Here is a 22,014-nt window from a genome sequence, read left to right on the forward strand (position 1 = left end):
ATCACTTATAGGGACTGCTTGTACCATCAGTCAGGGTGAGAAATTGCTAATTCAAATTCTATCCATCTAGTATGTTAGGCTTAGTCTGAGTTTTGGTTATTTGCTAAATAATCTGCTTTGATCTGTTTGTTATCACTTATAATCACTTAATCTATCTTTCTGCAGTTAATAAACTTGTTTGATGCTTTATCTTAACCAGCGTATTTTGAGTGAAGTGTCTGGGGAAAATCTCAGCTTGTTGTGCACATCTGTCCCATATCGAGGGGAAGGGGAACTACATTAATGAGCTTGCATTATAGAGATCCCTGTGCACTATAAGATGGTATCATTCTGGATTTATACTACAGCAAGTGTGCAAGGTTGGGGAGTGGTAAATTGGCTCTTGTCTTCTATCTGTCCTTGAGTGGCTTAGGTAACGCACTCAGGTAGCTTAGTTGGCTGCATGGCGCCACCTGCTGTTGTGTTGGGTGATAACAGGCCCTGGAGAGGCTGGCGAAATCTCCAGAAAAGCAGTGTGAGAAGGGCCAGCTCAGCGTGAGCGTTAGAGGACACAGCAGTTCCCAGAAGATCCACAAACTGCCTCCTGGGGGTGACAACACATCACGCCCTACACTACACACGTCTCAGCAGGTTTGTCACATGCTGTCCCCTCCCTTCCTCCACCCGAGATATTTCCTGCTTCCCACCACCTCTAGCAATTCCCACCCTCTTATGCATTTACTGCTCCTCAACCTCCAAGCAGAGCCCGCCACCCTGATAATCTCTTACCTGAGACAGCTCTATTGCTGCTATTTCCTTGCCCCTGGGAGGACGAGATGATCTGCAGCGAAACATGGATGCTATTCTCTGGCCTGCCGGGGTGAAAAGGGAAAGGTGTGAGAATTCAGACTAGGCTTTTGTCCATTCCCCAAGCCGATTCCCCCCAGCTTTTCCCCTGCTAATGCACATTCTAGGTTCTAGCACACTGTGAAGCACAGAGTGACCTTATTCCAGTACAGGCCTAGCCCCCTCCCACCAGGGTGTAACCCTCTGACACATGGGGAAACCCTCCCAGTAACAAACTCTCTCTTACACGTATCAAGTTTGCGGACAACACCAAGCTGGGAGGGGTTGTAAGTGCTTTGGAGGATTGGATTAAAATTCAAAATGATCTGGACAAACAGGAGAAATGATCTGAAGTAAATAGGATCAAATTCAGTAGAGACAAGTGCAAAGTACTCCACGTTGGAAGGAACAATCGGAGGCCAGAGAAGAGCAGAAAGAAAGGAGTCACTTTGGGGGATTCTCCCTGTCATTGTCCCCAAGGCAGCTGTCTCAGGTTTACAAAGGTGTTTCATGTTCCAGCCTTTATACAGTCTCTCCTGGGAGTGCTCCTTTCATGGACTGGGCCTAGTTTTAGTTTTTGGTAGTTAACAATCTTGGTTTATTGTTCATCTAACCAGTATGTGTGGATTGAAGTGTGTTGGAAACTCTGTTTGGGATAACAAGCTGGTGCATTTCATTTTCCGCTGATGAAATGACAGACTTCATATGAGCTTGGGTCGTTCAGTAGCGTGCTGGACAGTGCAAGATGCACATTTCTGGGGGAAAGTTGGGCACTTGAGAATTTGCTGGTTTTCTCCTGAGGTGTAATTCATGAGTGGCTGTCTAGCAGCACTCAATACTGTGTAGCTGGGAGTGAGTTACATGCTGGAGACTGTGTGTTAATTGGCCAAGAGGAGCTGTTCTCGCGGGAAAACAGTGGAAAAGGCACCCCATGCTGGAGGACTGAGGGGACAGCCATTTAACAGTCCAGACTGTACTGTGGGTAACATCACAGACACTCATTATGACAGAGCCTCTTACAACACAGAGAAAGTAAATCCATGTCCCAGAAATCGAAGACTCCAGACAGAGGGCAAGTGTCCCTGGCACTGCTTCTTGCTGACAGAGAGGTTCAGAGACAGTGCGAGAATCCTGGGGAAGCTGGGAACAGGAAGCATGGGCTGGCGGGGTTCGGTGGAGAAAGGGAACAGGAAGGGCAGGGATATTACTGAATCCAGGATCTCAGCAGTACTAGATGACAGGATAGCACATAGTGCAGCCCATTGGAAAACACAATCCCAACTATACATACAAAATGATGGGGTCTAAATTAGTTGTTTCCACTCAAGAGATGGATCTTGGAGTCACTGTGGATAGTTCTCTGAAAACATCCACTCAATGTGCAGCAGCAGTGAAAAAAAGTGAACAATGTAGGAAATAATTAAGAAAGTGATAGATATGACAGAATATCTCATAGATCATATTTGTAAAAACAGCAAATAAATCCATGATACACCCACATCTTGAATACTGCATGCACATGTCACCCCATCTCAAAAACAGATATATTGGAATTGGAAAAGGTTCAGAAAAGGGCAACAAAAATGATTAGGGGTATGGGACAGTTATGCCAGATCTAACCCCCAGTTTCACTTGAGCAAACAGGAGATATTTGACACTGTGCAATACGGCTCCTGTGCTCTGTTCCCAAAGTGTTCTGCAGCAGAGGAGGGTCTCTGGTATTATGTGTGTCACTGGCCTATTGGGGTGATGCTGAAACAGGACAGGGTACAGATGGCATTGTGGGGGTGGCGTGAACCTTCACTCTTCATTTCCCCTTCCAAGAACAGAAGGGACAGGAACCCTTACCCAGCGAGGTCACAGTCTCATAGTTCTCCTGCATGACATCCCAGTAGAGGGCTCTCTGAGTGGGCTCCAGCAGAGCCCACTCTTCCCTGGTGAAATACATAGCCATCTCCTTGAAGGTCACCAGCCCCTGAAAGAGTAAGAGTCCAACACTAAGGACTTGCTGCCCCACTCACAGCCCCACTATTTGTGGCAGAGAAGAGTGAATCAAATGGAAGCTCTGGGTGGATCATAGTCAGGAGAGTCCCACCTCGACCTGGCTCAGAGTATCCAGCAAATGCCAGGGTGAGGGGATGAAGAGAGAGCCCCTTATCTCTCCCAGCATATCCATCACCCCCTACTAGCCACTGACTGATACAGGAAATGGAGCTATCATAAACAGATAGCTAAGGGTTAATATCTCTTTCACCTGAAGCACCTGACCAGAGGACCAATCAGGAAACCGGATTTTTTCAGCTTTGGGTGGAGGGAAGTTTGTGTCTGAGTCTTTGTTTTCGGTCTGCCTGCTTTCTCTGAGCTTTGGAAAAGTAGTTCTACTTTCTAATCTTCTGTTTCTAAGTGTAAGGACAAAGAGATCAGATAGTAAGTTATATGGTTTCTTTTCTTTGGTATTTGTATGAATATAAGTGCTGGAGTGCTTTGATTTGTATTCTTTTTGAATAAGGCTGTTTATTCAATATTCTTTTAAGCAATTGACCCTGTATTTCATCACCTTAATACAGAGAGACCATTTGTATGTATTTTTCTTTCTTTTTATATAAAGCTTTCTTTTAAGACCTGTTGGAGTTTTTCTTTACTTCAGGGAAATTGAGGCTGTACTCACCAGGGAATTGGTGGGAGGAAGAATTCAGGGGGAGATCTTTGTGTTGGATTTGCTAGCCTGATTTTGCATTCCCTCTGGGGGAATAGGAAAGTGCGTTTGGTTTCCAGGACTGGGAACAGAGAGGGGGAGTCACTCTGTGTAGTTTCACAGAGCTTGTGTCTGTGTATCTCTCCAGGAGCACCTGGAGGGGGGAAGGGAAAAAGGATTATTTCCCTTTGTTGTGAGACTCAAGGGATTTGGGTCTTGGGGTCCCCAGGGAAGGTTTTTCAGGGGGACCAGAGTGCCCCAAAACACTCTAATTTTTTGGGTGGTGGCAGCAAGTACCAGGTCCAAGCTGGTAGCTAAGCTTGGAGGTTTTCATGCTAACCCCCATATTTTGGACGCTAAGGTCCAAATCTGGGACTAAGGTTATGATATGGTGGCAGCGGTGGGATATAGACAGAATCCAGAAGCCAGTAGGAATATTATATTTTTCTTTTCTCTGCTAAGGGCTTTTTAGCAGAGAGAAACAGTTTGGTTTTAAAAGGGAACCAAAGAGAATTTTTTTTTCTGCTCTCTCTGGCAGTTTGTGGTTTGCATGTTAAGCAAGAAGCCATTACCAGACTGTTAAGGGTCTTTTGTCATGCAATAGCACTCCCATTGAGAGTCATTACCAGCACTATATGCATGCAAATAAAGTGGTTTTTCAGGTTTACTTAACATTGAAGATTAGCTAAAGGCACTGTTGCTAGGCAGACTTCAGGAGGCAACAGAGAACCTGCAGTTCAGAAGATAAACACCGGACGGCACCCCAACACAAGAAAACAGGAACCATGACTTCTAAGGCAAAAATGGAGGCCGAAGAGCAAATCAAAGAAGCTGAACACAGGCGACAAATGGAAATGAAAGAAAGAGAAGTACAAATCAAAGAGGCAGCACACAAAAGAAAACTAGAAGAAGAAGAGGCGGCCCACCGCCGAGAAATGGAAAAACAACAAAAAGAGAATGAAGAGAAGGAAAAACAGAGAAAACATGAACTGGAGTTGGCAAAAGCTGGGCTGCATGTGCCAGCCAACCCTAACAACCCGGCGCCAATTATTGCTCCACAGCACAGGAAATATCCCACCTACAAGGCAGGTGATGACACCGAGGCCTTCTTGGAAAATTTTGAAAGAGCCTGTCTTGGGTAGAGCATCCCCGAAGACCAGTACATGGTAGAATTAAGGTCACAGCTCAGTGGACCTTTAGCAGAGGTGGCAGCTGAAATGCCTAAGCAGCAAATGAATGACTATAAACTTTTTCAAACCAAGGCCAGATACAGAATGGGGATAACCCCAGATCATGCCCGTCGGCGCTTCAGAACCCAAAAGTGGAAACCAGAGGTGTCATTTCCCAAACACGCCTACTACATTGCAAAAAACTATGAGGCCTGGATAACAGGAAACAACGTTCAAACCTTGGAAGAACTGCACCTCCTCATACAAATGGAGCAGTTCTTGGATGGTGTTCCTGAAGACATCACACGGTACATACAAGATGAAAACCCAAAGATCTCGCTGAGGCGGGGGAGATTGGAGCCAAATGGATGGAACTGGCAGAAAGCAAGAAAGCTACTGTCAAGGGGAACGATTACCCCAGGGGGCACACAGACCATAAACCCTACAACCGAGGACAGCCAAAGACCCCACATACCACCCTAGTAAAGCCACAGACACCCTACCCTTCCACCTCACCAGTCTCCAGTAACTCACCTCGGCCCAGTGACCCATCAGATGGAAGATGCTTTAAGTGTAATGAACTGGGACATATCAAGGCCAACTGTCCCAAGAACACCATGCGAGTGCAATTCATTACACCACCATCACACCAAAGATCCCCAGGCCCGGATGCCTCTCAAATACCCTTGGAGCGAAGGGAAAATTTGAGAGTGGGCGGAAAGAAGGTTACTGCGTGGAGAGACACGGGGGCACAAGTGTCAGCTATCCACCAATCCTTCGTTGACCCCAAATTCATCAACCCAAAAGGCCAAAGTTACAATTTACCCCTTCATGTCACAAGCTGTAGACTTGCCTACAGCTCAACTGCCTGTCCAGTACAAAGGCTGGTCAGGAATGTGGACTTTTGCAGTCTATGACAATTATCCTATCCCCATGCTACTGGGGGAAGACTTGGCCAACCAGGTGAGGCGGGCCAAGAGAGTGGGAATGGTTACACGTAGCCAAACCAGGCAAGCTTCCAGACCCATTCCTGTTCCTGAGCCGTCCACAGAGGCCCCGTCTGTGTTACCAGAGACCCAGACAGAGGTAGTGGACCCGGATTCCATGCCTACCACTGAAACAGCCACAGCATCTCCAGTCCCAGGCCCGGAACTGGAACAGCAACCAGCACCAGCAAGTGCAACCACATCTTCAAACTCAACGCCAGAGGGCCCTAGCGAGCCAGAACTGGCAGAAGCAAAAGACAGCCATACCCAAAAGGCTCAGCCAGAGCCTGAAATACCCTCAGGTGCACCAGCGGAGAGCGGTTCACCAGCAACGGAAACAACCCCATCACCTACATCGCTTCCAGAGGGACCAAGCCCAAGTCCACAGTCTGAGGAAGAACTGGTGACCCCAGCCTCAATGGAACAGTTCCAGGCTGAGCAGGAAGCGGATGACAGCCTTCAGAAAGCTTGGGCGGCGGCACGGAGCACCCCACCGCCTCTCAGCTCTTCTAATCGATCCCGGTTTGTTATAGACCAAGGACTTTTATACAAGGAAATTCTTTCTGGTGGACACCGGGAAGAATGGCAGCCGCAAAAACAGTTGGTGGTTCCAACTAAGTACCGGGGGAAGCTCTTAAGCTTAGCCCATGATCATCCCAGTGGCCATGCTGGGGTGAACAGAACCAAGGACCGGTTGGGGAAGTCCTTCCACTGGGAGGGGATGGGCAAGGACGTTGCCAAGTATGTCCGGTCTTGTGAGGTATGCCAAAGAGTGGGAAAGCCTCAAGACCAGGTCAAGGCCCCTCTCCAGCCACTCCCCATAATTGAGGTCCCATTTCAGCGAGTAGCTGTGGATATTCTGGGCCCTTTCCCAAAAAAGACGCCCAGAGGAAAGCAGTACGTACTGACTTTAGTGGACTTTGCTACCCGATGGCCGGAAGCAGTAGCTCTAGGCAACACCAGGGCTAACACTGTGTGCCTGGCCCTAACAGACATCTTTGCCAGGGTAGGTTGGCCCTCCGACATCCTTACAGATTCAGGGTCTAATTTCCTGGCAGGGACCATGGAAAAACTGAGGGAAACTCATGGGGTGAATCACTTGGTTGCCACCCCGTACCACCATCAAACCAATGGCCTGGTGGAAAGGTTCAATGGAACTTTGGGGGCCATGATACGAAAATTCATCAACGAATTCTCCAATAATTGGGACCTAGTGTTGCAGCAGTTGCTGTTTGCCTACAGGGCTGTACCACATCCCAGTTTAGGGTTTTCACCGTTTGAACTTGTGTATGGTCACGAGGTTAAGGGACCATTACAGTTGGTGAAGCAGCAATGGGAGGGGTTTACGCCTTCTCCAGGAACTAACATTCTGGACTTTGTAAGCAACCTACAAAGCACCCTCCGACACTCTTTAGCCCTTGCTAGAGAGAACCTAAAGGATGCTCAGGAAGAGCAAAAGGCCTGGTATGACAGACATGCCAGAGAACGTTCCTTCAAGGTAGGAGACCAGGTTATGGTCTTGAAGGCGCAACAGGCCCATAAGATGGAAGCATCATGGGAAGGGCCATTCACGGTCCAAGAGCGCCTGGGAACTGTGAATTACCTCATAGCATTTCCCAATTCCTCACTAAAGCCTAAAGTGTACCATGTTAATTCTCTCAAGCCTTTCTATTCCAGAGACTTACAGGTTTGTCAGTTTACAGTCCAGGGAGATGATGCTGAGTGGCCTGACGGTGTCTACTACGACGGGAAAAAAGACGGTGGCGTGGAAGAGGTGAACCTCTCAACCACCCTGGAACGTCTGCAGCGGCAACAAATCAAGGAGCTGTGCACTAGCTTCGCCCCATTGTTCTCAGCCACCCCAGGACGGACTGAACGGGCATACCACTCCATTGATACAGGTAATGCTCACCCAATCAGAACCCCACCCTACCGGGTGTCTCCTCATGCCCAAGCTGCTATAGAACGGGAGATCCAGAACATGCTACAGATGGGTATAATCCGCTCATCTACCAGTGCATGGGCATCTCCAGTGGTTCTGGTACCCAAACCAGATGGGGAAATACGCTTTTGCGTGGACTACCGTAAGCTAAATGCTGTAACTCGTCCAGACAACTATCCAATGCCACGTACCGATGAGCTATTGGAGAAGTTGGGACGTGCCCAGTTCATCTCTACAATAGACTTAACCAAGGGGTACTGGCAAGTACCGCTAGATGAACCTGCCAAGGAGAGGTCAGCATTCGTCACCCATGCGGGGGTGTATGAATTCAATGTCCTTCCTTTCGGCCTTCGAAATGCACCCGCCACCTTCCAGAGGCTGGTAGATGGTCTACTAGCTGGACTGGGAGAATTTGCAGTTGCCTACCTCGATGATGTGGCCATTTTTTCAGACTCCTGGCCCGAACACCTACTACACCTGGAAAAGGTCTTTGAGCGCATCAGGCAGGCAGGACTAACTGTTAAGGCCAAAAAGTGTCAAATAGGCCAAAACAGAGTGACTTACCTGGGGCACCAGGTGGGTCGAGGAACCATAAACCCCCTACAGGCCAAGGTGGATGCTATCCAAAAGTGGCCTGTCCCACGGTCCAAGAAGCAAGTCCAATCCTTCTTAGGCTTGGCCGGATACTACAGGCGATTTGTACCACACTACAGCCAAATCGCTGCCCCATTGACCGACCTGACCAAAAAGACCCAGCCAAATGCAGTTAAGTGGACTGATGAGTGTCAAAAGGCCTTTACCCAACTTAAGGCAACGCTCATGTCTGACCCTGTGCTCAGGGCCCCGGACTTTGACAAGCCATTCCTAGTAACCACAGATGCATCTGAGCGTGGTATAGGAGCAGTGCTCATGCAGGAAGCAACAGATCACAACTTCCATCCTGTCGTGTTTCTCAGCAAGAAACTGTCTGAGAGGGAAAGTCACTGGTCAGTCAGTGAAAAGGAATGCTATGCCATTGTGTACGCCCTGGAAAAGCTACGCCCATATGTTTGGGGACGGCGGTTCCAACTACAAACTGACCATGCTGCACTAAAGTGGCTTCATACTGCCAAGGGGAACAACAAGAAACTTCTTCGTTGGAGTTTAGCTCTCCAAGATTTTGATTTTGAAATTCAGCACATCACAGGAGCTTCTAACAAAGTAGCTGATGCACTCTCCCGTGAGAGTTTCCCAGAATTCAGTAGTTAAAAAGTGTTCTTAAAATGTAGAAGACTGTTAGTTATATACTTAGGGGTATATGTAAAGGTGCATGTGTTGTATTAATCTGTTTATTTTTAAGTTCTAGAAGGAAATCGCCGCCAGTGAGCTTCCCCACTGTCTGCAATTTGGGGGGCGTGTCATAAACAGATAGCTAAGGGTTAATGTCTCTTTCACCTGAAGCACCTGACCAGAGGACCAATCAGGAAACCGGATTTTTTCAACTTTGGGTGGAGGGAAGTTTGTGTCTGAGTCTTTGTTTCTGTCTGCCTGCTTTCTCTGAGCTTTGGAGAAAGTAGTTCTACTTTCTAATCTTCTGTTTCTAAGTGTAAGGACAAAGAGATCAGATAGTAAGTTATATGGTTTCTTTTCTTTGGTATTTGTATGAATATAAGTGCTGGAGTGCTTTGATTTGTATTCTTTTTGAATAAGGCTGTTTATTCAATATTCTTTTAAGCAATTGACCCTGTATTTCATCACCTTAATACAGAGAGACCATTTGTATGTATTTTTCTTTCTTTTTATATAAAGCTTTCTTTTAAGACCTGTTGGAGTTTTTCTTTACTTCAGGGAAATTGAGTCTGTACTCACCAGGGAATTGGTGGGAGGAAGAATTCAGGGGGAGATCTGTGTGTTGGATTTGCTAGCCTGATTTTGCATTCCCTCTGGGGGAATAGGAAAGTGCGTTTGGTTTCCAGGACTGGGAACAGAGAGGGGGAGTCACTCTGTGTAGTTTCACAGAGCTTGTGTCTGTGTATCTCTCCAGGAGCACCTGGAGGGGGGAAGGGAAAAAGGATTATTTCCCTTTGTTGTGAGACTCAAGGGATTTGGGTCTTGGGGTCCCCAGGGAAGGTTTTTCAGGGGGACCAGAGTGCCCCAAAACACTCTAATTTTTTGGGTGGTGGCAGCAAGTACCAGGTCCAAGCTGGTAGCTAAGCTTGGAGGTTTTCATGCTAACCCCCATATTTTGGACGCTAAGGTCCAAATCTGGGACTAAGGTTATGACAGGAGCCCCTAGCAGGGTCCAGGGAGAGCTCGCTGGTAGGATGCCCAACACCCTCCTCATTGTGAGGAGCGGGATATGAAGGGAGAGGCAGCTCCAATAAGCCTGACTCATGGGTGTCCCCTTTATATCTCACAGCAGCTGATGGTTAATGAGGTCAGGCTCCAGCACTAGGAGTCTGGTCAGTTTGACTAGCTCCATGTAGGTGGGTTATTTTCTCTCTTCACAAATTAGGGCATTTCCACCTCCAAACCTCCTGGGTCTGTTCCTAGAATCTAGGCCACTTAGTAAATAACTCCCAGCAGGTCTGCCACACCCTGGCCTCCTCCTTTCCCCACGCTGTGAATTTCCTGCCCCGCTCCAACCTCCAAACCAGACTCTGCAAACCTTCCCACCTCTGGTGTATTTGCTCTCCCTTTCCTCCAGCAGGAACCCACCAGCAACCCCCCGATAATCTCTACCTGGACTGACTCCACTGCAGCCATTTCTCTTCCCTGTCCCACGCCAGGCTGGGATGAGCTGGAGCAAAACATTCTGCAGCCTGTCTGGGGGAGAAGGGCAGTTGTGGGCGTTTCACAACCGGTTTTAGTTAATTTCACATCACAATTCCTCCAGGCCCTTTCCCTGCAGACAGACACCCTAGATTCTGTCATGCTGGGAAATGCTCAATCTGTTTATTACAATTTAGACCTGGCCCCTCCTGACAGGCTAAGTCCACAGACACATTTTTAACCTCCCTTCTCTCTTCCCTCACCCCTTCTCTGAACACAAGGCTAGAAAAGAGCAGAACCAAAGGAGTCACTGTGGGGGATTCCCTCAGACACTGACCCCACGGCAGCCACACCCCAGCAGGGGGAATATGGAGTCAGGAACTGGCTTTTGCTCTGTCTGATCCTTGTTTTGTTCACTGGAAAGTGGTTCTGCCCCAGGATGCAGCAATACATGTGTCTGGGTGGACTAGAGAGCTGGAAATCTCTCCCTCACATTCATTTCTCCCACTGCCCCTTTCAGTCTCTCCTTCCCCTGTCCTCTCTCCCTGCCCCTCTGGCTGGGACAGTCCCATTCCTGGGGGCTTTGCTCTCCCATGGCTGGATTTCCTCCTGGCAACCGCTAATGGGAGGAGAAATGAGGTGGTGTTGTTTGTGCAGAGTCACTTTCTTGCCAGACCCTAGGACATTCCCTGAGGTCTTTCAGTTACCTGGAGATTCTGGCTCAGAATTTAGTAGTAACAGGGCCCAGGACTGCCCTAGGGGGCTAGGACCAGCTGCAGAAAGTCATCCCCTGGGCCGGGCAGAGAAGAAGCTTTAATTAAGGTCACTTCCCAGCACAGAGCCCCACTGGGGGAGCAGCTGCTGCCAAGCCTGGTCTCCCAGATCACAATGGAGGCTGCAGCATCTGACCCAGGAAGCTGAACCCCAATATCCTGAGCAGAGAGGGACAGAGTGTTTCAGCAGCTTCCCTCCTTTAGCTCTCTGGGGAGAGCAGCTAATGGGAGCCCCTCCTCACAGGGAGAATGGCTGATCTCATTTGACCCACTGTCCATCTGGAATCACTCCTTGTCTTTCCATACAGTGACTCTGGATTAATAACGGTCTCAATGACACCGGATTTCAGAAAGAATGAGTTCAGAACGCTGTGGAAAAGACCATCGTGTGGCAGTGCTGATTCCCTTTCCACCTCCCTCACCCCCGCAGATCTAGGACAAGGACTGGGGGCAAAAATTTTCCAAATGGAACCGAAAGTTCCTGCAGTTTTCAAAAGAGGAGAAAAGTAAATTCTGTGATTTCACACTAACAGTGTTTGCTAAGTGGACAGAAAGTTATCACAGTGACAGGGCACTTGACTGGGGAATGGACTTGGTGACCTGGTGACTAGGAGCCAGGACTCTGGTACAAGTTGACCAGAGAGAAGGATCATGGTTAGCAGCAGCCCCCAGACACCCCCTAGTACCCAGAGACGAGACCCCCTATCCAGGGGCACCAGACACCCCCCAGCCAGGATCCCATCAGATATTCCCTGGGACGCAGCCCCCAGAGTCCCTGGCCAGGGACCCCAGATACCCCTCAAAGCCCCACCGGCCAGAGAACCCCCACCGCACCATGATTGCCAGGTTGGGAATCCCAAAGGGTTCCCCCCACCAAGAGCCCCCAGCAGCCAGGGACCCCCTCAAGAGACCCCCCCCACTGGGAACTCAGTCCCTCACTGCCTGCCTAGGAACTTCCCCACCCTCCAGAACGATCTACCCTGACATTTGCCTGGGACACCCTCCTCTGCCCAGTGTGACCCCCTGATGCTTTACAGTGCGACCCATCACTCTGCTTCCCTGGCATGCCCTCACCTAGTGCCAGGGATCCCCTGCTCCAGCTCTGTGCACTGGGCATGGCAACAAAACCAGGAACCAGCGGGGTAAGCACAGACAGAGCCCCTGGCACAGAACCAGGCTCCCTCTAACCCTCTGTCCCGCCTCCCCAAGAGACACCCACCCCCACTGTTCTGCAGCCACCAGGCCCCCAGCGATACCCACCTCCAGGACCCATAGCCTCAGGGATGGGCACATCAGAACCACCACCCCCGAAAACCCCAAACCTCCACAACCCACCAACCTGACTAGGGTACCCCCTGCCCAGCCACCCAGAGGCCTCCCCCTACCACAATGCCCCTTCAGCTGCAATCTCCCCACACAGACAACTTCCCTGCCCCTGCAAGTGTTACCTCACAGAGTGTGAGAAGTGGCTAGAAAGTTAACACCACCTCCTGCTGGCCAGTCACACAGGCAGAGGGAGCCTGGGGAGTGCTTCTTTAACAGGAGAATGGAAGGCCTGGAGGGCAAGAAAGATCCACTGGCTGTCACTAGCAAATAATGACCACCATGGATCCACCCCAGAGGTGGCTGCATCTTAGCACATTGGGAAACAACCCATCATATTCAATTAGAAATAAAACAACTAGAGAGAAGTGGAGCAAATGTTTGGGGTATTTTATATCAATCTTTGAGACACGCAGAGAGAACCCTGTCAAAAACGACATTTGATAACATGAGAGAAAACCACCAAGATCGGAGGGAATTTGATGTTGCTATTAAATAACTAGTGGAAAAGGGGGACTGTTGGACTGGATTTTATATGACTGTCCAATACATAAACAGAATGTGATGGTCCCCCCCGGCCACGGGGCAACCATTCACGTGAGCAGCTCAGAGCCCTTTGAGGAGCTGATTTAAGGGCGAGGGGGGAGCTGGAAGGCTCCCTGGACAATGGAAGGGGGCCGCAGGGGAATTGGGGTCTGAGCAGTCTCCATGGGGGATGTGCTCCTCCCTTCCCTTCCCTGCCCTGGCAGAGAACGGGAGCCTCATCCTATCCCATTCCAGTGGGAGCCATGTTCTGGGGAATGACCCAGGGCAACAATTTCCCACCCAAACAAGGACAAATCGCTGCAGATAAAATGGGTGGGAAAATCCACTCCCCATCGGAGAGATTTTAAATTGACATTTGAGAAGTATGGAGAGAAAAGGGAAAATCAGAGGCAATTAGAGAGCTGATCATTGGGGGGGGGGGAGAATCTCCCTGGATTTTATAGCCACGTGTGATAATGAGAGAGAAAAGGGGAAATCTTGAGAGAATGTGTGTGTGGGAGGAAGTGGCAAAAACAGGGACAGGATCCAGTTAACTCACCTCCCTCCCACCCCGGGAATGTCCTGGCTGCACAGAGACAGATCTACCCCCCATCCCAGTAACCTCCCCCCCCTGCAACTACGGCTTCTCCTCCCCCCTCGACACTTCCGCCCTCACACCAAAGGGGGGGGGCTCTGCCAGCGCCTCCCCCTGAGCTCAACTCCTGCTCCTCCCCCCAGCCCGGATTGTGCCCTTTAGCCCCCCATGAACCCTGCCTCCAGCTACCTGACCACCCCCCGCCCATCAATTTCCTGCTCTGCGCCCGCCCCTCCCACGCTCCCTGTTACTCCCCCGCCCCGCTCCAGCCCCGCCCCCAGCGGAACGTTACGGCTGGTCCGGGCAGGGGGAAGGGCAGCGGGTTCAGCGGCTGTTACTGGGCATGCGCAGTGCCAGGGAGTAGCACATTGCTATGGGGAGTGATTTAATACACCGCCCCCCCCACCGGGCCCGGGGTCCGCCCCTCCCCCCCACACGACGGCCCGGCCCCGGCCCCCCCATCCCAGCGGGGCGGGCGGGCGGATCCTCCTGCAGCTCCACTGGGGCCGAGGCGCCTTCAAGGCTTCTCCCAGGCTCCCTGGGGCAGAGTCACTTTCCTGCCCCCCAGCGCATCTCATTCCCTGGGGACCCAAGGTCACAATGTCCCACCGCCCTTCCCCCGCCTGCAGCTCCGGCTTCTCCCCTCCCGCCCCCGCCAGCCACACCAAGGGGAAGCCCCGGGCCCCAGTCTCTGTCCCCACCTGGATCCCAGCGGGGCCGGGGGCAGATCCTGGCTGCAGCTGAGAACAGCGTCTCCGCTCCGGCTCGGGCAGCTCCAGCGCTGCTAGCAGCAGGTGGAGAACCAAGACGCAGCTGTTCAGCCCGGGCTCCGCGTCACAATGTGCCATAGCCCCTCCCCCAAGAGCTGCCCCGCCCCTGAGCTGAGCCAGAGCCCCGCCCCCAGGAGCTGCGCTGCCCATGGGCTGTGCCAGAGCCCCGCCCCCAGGAGCTGCCCCGCCCCTGGGCTGTGCCAGTGCCCAGCCCCCAGGAGCTGCCCTGCCCATGGGCTGTGCCAGAGCCCCGCCCCCAAGAGCTACTCCGCCCACGCTCTGTGCTGGAGCCCCGACCCCAGGAGCTGCCCCGCCCCTGCTCTGTGCTGGAGCCCCGCCCCGAGGAGCTGCCCTGCCCATGGGCTGTGCCAGAGCCCCGCCTCCAGGAGCTGCTCCGCCCCTGCTCTGTGCTGGAGCCCCGCCCTGAGGAGCTGCCCCGCCCCCGAGCTGAGCCAGAGCCCCGCCCCCAGGAGCTGCCCGGCACCTGGGATGTGTCAGAGCCCCGCCCCCTGGAATTTCCCCATGTTGGGTCTCTGAACTTTGTTCTCCTGCCGCCTTCTTCCCAGCACCCCCTGCTCCCTTCCTGTGTCTGCAAACACCCCCCCTCCCAAGGGGCCGGCTGCAGTGCTCGCTGAGGCTGACTCCAGTGGCTGAAGTTGCCTCCATCTCTGCTTCACCTGGAAGGGGAGAGACAAAGAGAGGAGATGGTCCCAGGGTGTGAAACCAGAATCAGGGGGCAAGGAAAGAAGGACTGTTTGGAAAGGTGGGCTTTTTTGTGGGGGGGGGGGGGAGCCAGAGGGATTCAGAAGAAGTTGGGCAGCAGAGGCTCAGGGAAATTGAGGGGAACCTCCTGGGTGTCTCAGTGTTGCCCAGGGTTTGTACAGCACCTTGCATAATATGGGGTCTGATCTCAGTCATGGTCTGTGCAGCACCTGGGAGCCCTGATATCTGTTTCCTGATCACAGGCTCTGGGAATGGAGAGAGGGAAACCTCAGCACCTGAAGGTTAATGCAGCCCTGTGTGCAACCCCTGCTAGGGTGATCCGACAGCAAATGTGAAAAATTGGGATGGGGGTGGGGTTAATAGGCACCTATATAAGAAAAAGACCCTAAAATCGGGACATCTAGTCATGCTAGTCCCTGCTGTTCTCATAAGGGGTCGGCTTAGAGAGGGTTTGGCTACACTTGCAGCTGTCCAGCGCTGGGAGTTAAAGCTGTCTTCCTACAGCTGTTTAGGGAAAGCGCTGCAGTGTGGACACACTGACAGCTACCAGCACTCTGTCATGGCCACATTTGCAGCGCTGTTGGGAGTGGTGCATTATGGGCAGCTATCCCAGCATTCAAGTGGCTGCAATGTGCTTTTCAAAAGAGGAGGGTGGGGTGGAGTGTGACACGGAGAGTGGGGGAGACAGAGCGAGTGGATTTTTGGAGCTGACACTGTGTCAGCTCCCTGCCTGGCAAGTTCAAGCCTCCTCCCCCACCCCTCTCTCATTCACTAAATGCAAATAGCCGCCTTTGTTTTTTTCCTCACAGACCAGATAAGCCGCTGATCCAAAACAGACCCCCCCCCGTGCCCACCCGGCTGCTTCTCTCCTCAAGCAAACACCAGCTGTGGGTGTTCCAAAGGGATCCCCCTGCCTCTGCTCATTCACTGCAAACAGTAACTGCGTTTGGTTTTTAGATAAGCAGCTCCGGGAGCCTTGAGCTCACAACAAAACAAACAGAGGCATCACACCAAAACAAAGAGCGTTATCTCTACTTAAAAGCATTATGGGAAGGTTCCGGAGGTCAGTGACAGCGTAGTAAGATTAATCACTGTTTACACTGGCATCCCAGCGCTGCATCACCAGCTTTGTTCTCTTTATTCCTCTCGTCGAGGTGGAGCACATGCAGCACTGTAGCCAGGGAGATACAGCGCTGTATGTGCCTTGCCAGTGTGGACGGGGAGTAAGTTACAGAGCTGTAAATCCAACACCTGCACTGTAACTCTCCAGTGTAGCCAAGGCCTGAGTTGTAGTAATAATAGCAGCCAAGAATCCGGTGGCACCTTCTAGACTAACAGACGTATTGGAGCATGAGCTGTCGTGGGTGAATACCCACTTCGTCAGATGCAACAATAGTCCCATATGGGCTAGTGGTCAGGATTCCTGGTTTTCAGCCAGGTGGCCTGGGTTCAACTTCTGGTGTGGGAAGAGTGCAGAGCTTTTGCCCAGAGTGGAGGCAGGAAATGAAAGGAACAGGAAGGGATCCTGCCAGCAGTGGAGTTAGACAGTGTAGGGAGGGGACCCCAGAAGTGGGGGTGGGGCAGTGGTTTGGCGGGAGATGAGGGAAGGATCCCAGCAGTGCGGGAAGTTGACAACCTGGAGAGCACAGGCCTGGAATGGGGACCTGGAAGAGTGAATGTGTCCCTCTAAACCCATCAACTGCAGACTAGGCAGGCTTGGAAGAATTGTGTATTTGTTGGTAAATGTCAATTTCTGTGTAAACACACAATCCAATGGCAAAATATTTCCATCAATAATCATCAAAATTGACAGATGGGCAAAGTAAGAAACATGCTGCTTGAGAACTTATCATGTTGTAGGAGCAGCAGTGATCTGTATGCTCTGTATGACCTGTATGCTCAAAAGGTCTGTTAAACTCGCCCAGCTTGTGTCCTTTCCCTCTTTGAATGCCTGTCAAGTGGCTTTCCCACTCTCCTTTGTACCTCCAGTGAATGCCCTTCACCCGGCCCATCTGGCCAGTGGTTCGCTGTGTTACATTCTATTGCACCTCAGGGAGTCTGATCTTCATCGCACCGTCCATCGGTGCGCTGTGGGACACTTACCTTAAAGGATCCTGACATCTCCACTGCCAGGCCTGTTCTGGGAGCGTGAGTATGAGTGTGACACCCTCCCCCATCCCTTCTTTTGAGCTTAGCTATCAAGCTAATAAATGTGCTGCTTTCTGCCAAACTCTGGGGGGGAGGGGCATTATTAGTCCTCTCTAAGCTTACTAACTGAACCAATTTTGAGTAACACAAGCAACATTGTTTGATCTGTTATTGTACCAAATGGGGAGATGGTTGTCTATAAAGGAGGGTGAAGTCTAAATGCCTCTGATGAGAATTGGATTTGAACCCATGCAGGCAGAGCATAATGGGGCAACAGTCCATCACCTTAACCACTCGGTCACCTCATCTGAGCTGTCAGAAAACGGACAGGAGGAGAAATCTAAGGCCGGCAGAGATAGGGACACGAAGGAGTTTGTAAATACTAAGTGTAAGCAGGGTCTGAATGAGCTCCCCTCTCTCACCTAGTGAGGAGCTGGGGAAAGACTTCAGGAACAGACCGTGTTTGCATAGACACATCTACTCTGCCTAGCTATGCAGCATGATGGGGCCGCTTCCCCAAAATGACCAGTTTGGGATGGTCTTGGGTTACAAATCACGTTAGGATTGAGTGGAATGAAATGTTATTCTCCTTCCTGTATGAGTGAAGGGCAGCAGAACATACCTAGTCCGTCCTGATGGAGGTGTAGGTGAGTGAGGAATAGCTTTTATTGGACTGCAGAGAAGTGATTGAGGACGTCACCCTAAACCAGTGGTCCCCAAACATTTCACATTGTGCCCTCTTAGCCATGGCTGTGGCCCTCGGAAGCCACGATCAAGAACCGGGGCTGGGAGGAGTGGGGCTGTTGCTTGCTGGGGAGAGGGGTGCGGACAGGGGTAAAGGTGTCGACGCCGGGCTGGGAGCCAGAGTCTCAGGCTGAGGGTGGGGTTGGGGAAGAGCTGTGGCAGAGTGGTGCTCCCTCCCTGCCCTCTATGTGGGCTGGCTCAGGTCCTGAGGTGCCCCCATGAATGTTCCTCTGTGTCCCCTAGGAGTCGCACCCCACATTATGGGGACCACTGAACCCTACTTGCTAAGCCGGGGCTAGTGATGCCAAACCCCCGGGAAAGGGAGAACAAGTGTGGGGACCCCAGCACCAGAACCATGCCCCTACCTTCTGTCTGTGGCTCTACCCCCTTCCACCCATGGCCCCATCCACTGTCACTTCTGTTCCACCCCTTCCCCCACCAGCCCCACCCTATCACTCCTTTACCCCTGCCCCGCTGTGGCCCTGAGACCAGAGAAGCTCTGTGCCCCTGCTGCAGCCCCCGGGCTGTAGCAGGGAGTGGGAGCTCCTCCAGCCCTGGGGCTGACATAGGGAGACTTTTCCAGGGGGAACTAACTTGGCCAGGGCCCCTGATCATAGGCCCCACTGTCCCCTTGGCAGTGCAAGGTTTGGGGAGGCTGAGCCCCCTTGTCATAAACAGATAGCTAAGGGTTAATGTTCTTTTACCTATAAAGGGGTAACACCAGTAACCTAAAACACCTGACCAGAGGACCAATCAGGAAACAAGACTTTTTCAAATCTGGGTGGAGGGAAGTTTGTGTGTGAGTTCTTTGTTCTTTGTCTTGTGTCTGTGCGTCTCGGCTATGAGAGTGATTTTTCTATCTCCTGCCTTTCTAATCTTCTGTTTCCAAGTTGTAAGTACAAAGATAATAAGACAATAAGTTTATATTGGTTTTTTTTTGTATTTACATGTGTGTAGTTGCTGGAATGTTTAAATTGTTTTCTTTTTGGATAAGGCTGTTTATTCAATTTTTTCTTTTAAGCAAATAACCCTGTATTTGTCACCTTAATACAGAGAGACCATTTTTATGTCCTTTTCTTTCTCTTTATATAAAGCTTTCTTTTTAAAACCTGTTGGATTTTTTCTTTAGTGGGGACTCCAGGGAATTGAGTCTGCAGCTCAGCATGGAATTGGTGGAGGAAGAAGTCAGGGGGAAAATCTCGTTGTGTTAGATTTACTAGCCTGACTTTGCATACCCTCTGGGTAAGGGGGAAGAGAGATTAGCTATCTTGGTACTTCTATTTCCAGGACTGGAAACAGGGAGGGGGGAGTCCCTCTGTTTAGATTCACGGAGCTTGCTTCTGTATATCTCTCCAGGAACCCAGGGAGGGAACACCTGGAGGGGAGGAGGGGGAAGGGAAATGGTTTATTCCCCTTTGTTGTGAGACTCAAGGCATCTGAGTCTGGGGGTCCCCCGGGGAAGGTTTTGGGGAGACCACAGTGAGCCAGGCACTGTATAAATCCCTGGCTGGTGGCAGCTTTACCAGGTCCAAGCTGGTAACTAAGCTTGGAGGTTTTCATGCTAACACCCATATTTTGGACGCTAAGGTCCAAATCTGGGAAAAAATATTTTGACACCCCTCCCCCCTGAGCCTCCATTACGAGCCGCCCAGGCTACCACTGCTCAGTGTGTGGCCAGTCTCTGTGTTTTCTGCTGCTCGTTCTGGGGAGCCTGGCCGGCCTTAGGGGTGGTGCCCCCCGATAGCCGCCCAGGGCTCCAGGGGTCAAAGGGCACCGTGTGGCAGTGCAAAGGTGCTCACTGCTCTCCCCTGCCCCAATGCTCCTCCATGGGTCCATAGAGGTTTGAGGGGAGTAAGGAGCAACCCTATGTGCTCCATGCGTCCTGGTCACTTTTCCCACTTGGGCTGTGCTGTGAGGGGAGCATCAGAAGCTGCTGCTCTCTACCCTCCCGCTATGCAGCCCGGCTGAGGAAAGTGACCTGGATGCAGGGAGCTCGGATGATCTCACTTCTTGCCCCCACATCCCACAGCCCCTAGGGGTGCCCAGATGAGCAGCATTCCAGGGAGGAGTGGGGGGCAGCAATGCCAGCTGCTCCATGCACACAGGTCAGTCTCCCCATGTGGGTGCAGGAGGGGGTGCAAGGGTTTCTGTGATGCCTATTCTATCAATATCGTCACTCAATACCAGGCACTCAAATTCACCAGTCTTAGTACTTAGACGTTTAGCGTTTGTATTTAAGCACTTCTAAAATGTGTCCCATTTTAGCTGTCTGCTATTACATGATGTAATTGAGGGAGACTCTTTCATTTCACTGTTTCTCATCAGAACCTTCCTGTACATTATCATCTTCCATCCTCTCCACCTTACTAGGCTATAGAGAATCCCTGTGAATAGTTCCTCTCCTAACGGATGTCTCTGTCTGAACCCTGTGCTCCTCAGCGCCTGTCGGCTTTCCCCAGCTCTGAGACTGTGTCTACACCGCGCACCTTACCACGGTGCAGCTGTGCCACTCTAACCATGCCATTGTAAGGTGCGCTGTGTGGCCGTCCTTATCGCTGAGAGAGAGCTTCCCCGGCAACAAAGCCAAACTACCTCCAATGAGGGGCAGGAGCTTTGTCACCGGGAGCACAGCTGCACCTATGATGCGCTGTTCACACTGCCGCTTTTCATGGCTCAAATTTTGGCATTCGGGGAGTGTTTTTTCTCACCGCAGAGAGACAAAATTTTTAGCAACAAAAGCCGAAATTAAAAAAAACTCCTCTGCAACCTATTTAATTTTACCTTTATACAACCTTTATACTGCCTCCAGTTCTGGTATCCTCATTTGAAAAAGATGTTGTGAAATTGGAGCTAGGGCAGCAAAGAGCCACCAAATGTTCTGAGGGCTGGAGAAAAATGCCTTCCAGTGAGCTATTGAAAGAGCTCAACCTGTTTAGCTTATCAAAAGAAGATTGAAAGGTGATTTCATTGAAATGTTGAAGGGCCTTAATGGAGAGAAAAGATTGGGTATTTAAGGGCTCTTGAATGGAGCAGAGAAAGGCATAACAAGACCCAATGGCTGGAAAGTGAAAAGAGACAAATTCATATTACAACTGAGGCACAATAGTCAACAGCGAGGATGATTCACCACAGGAGCAAGCTACCAAGGAAAGTGGTGGATTCACCATCTCCTGATGTCATTTAATGAAGACTAGATGCCTTTCTGGAATGTGTTTGCCCCCGAAGTATGGCCTATGATATGCAGGTTAGATGCTCTAATGGTGTCTTCTGACCATGAAGTCGACTAATTTCTGAAAAACCGAGTGTAGCATTGGGAGCAGCGTCTGATGTTTTCCTGTCTAGCCGGCTTGCTGCCTAGAACGAACGCTCCTTGAGTGGGGTGATCCACAGGGAGTAGCTCAAACCTCCAAAGTGCCTGGCCAGGGGCAGGACATTAGCCCAGCAAGGGAGGGGTGTGGCAGTGACATCACAAAGGCCTTTTGCAGGACCTCAGACTATTGGTCAAAGGTGGTGGGGAGGTGGTGACCTCACAGAGAGATGCTGACATCAGCCAGGCAGGACAGGGGCGAGGGGCCAGGGAAACCTCAGAGACCTCTGTGGCTTTGCTTCAGCACGTTTCCTTCTCCAGGTCTCTCTTTGAGGACTGAGAGATTATTTGGGGTCATGGACGTGAGCGCCAGGAGGAACCTCTTTCGAGTTTCCTCCTTCCCTTGTAGTGATTTTACTAGAAAACAGCCGTCCCTGTTTAGAAGGTAAGAGCCTCCTGGAGGTTTGAAACCTGTTCAGTCTGATCTATCTGGTGACAAGTGAATTCTAGGCATGGAAAACACGAGCTTAAGGAGGCAGAATTTTATTGCGCACCTGGGATTTTGTCCCTTAGAATCGCTGGGGACATTAGGGTTTGTCCTTTTTGTTTCACCTCTTCCTCCATCACTCCCTCCTCTTCTTCTCTTGCTTCTTTTGTCCTTTCTCCTGTTCCCTTCCCAACAACAGGACGGAGGTGTGTGTGTGTGTGTTGCAGGGAAGTCCTCTGCAGCTCCCACTA

General features: G+C 51.0%; 1 protein-coding gene; it reads left to right on the forward strand.

Moving 5' to 3' along the window:
• Positions 1 to 22,014, forward strand: part of LOC127052622 (zinc finger protein 560-like) — a 521,510-nt gene that overhangs the window by 303,916 nt on the left and 195,580 nt on the right.

Source organism: Gopherus flavomarginatus, chromosome 5 (assembly GCF_025201925.1).
Source record: "Gopherus flavomarginatus isolate rGopFla2 chromosome 5, rGopFla2.mat.asm, whole genome shotgun sequence".
NCBI lineage: Eukaryota > Metazoa > Chordata > Testudines > Testudinidae > Gopherus > Gopherus flavomarginatus.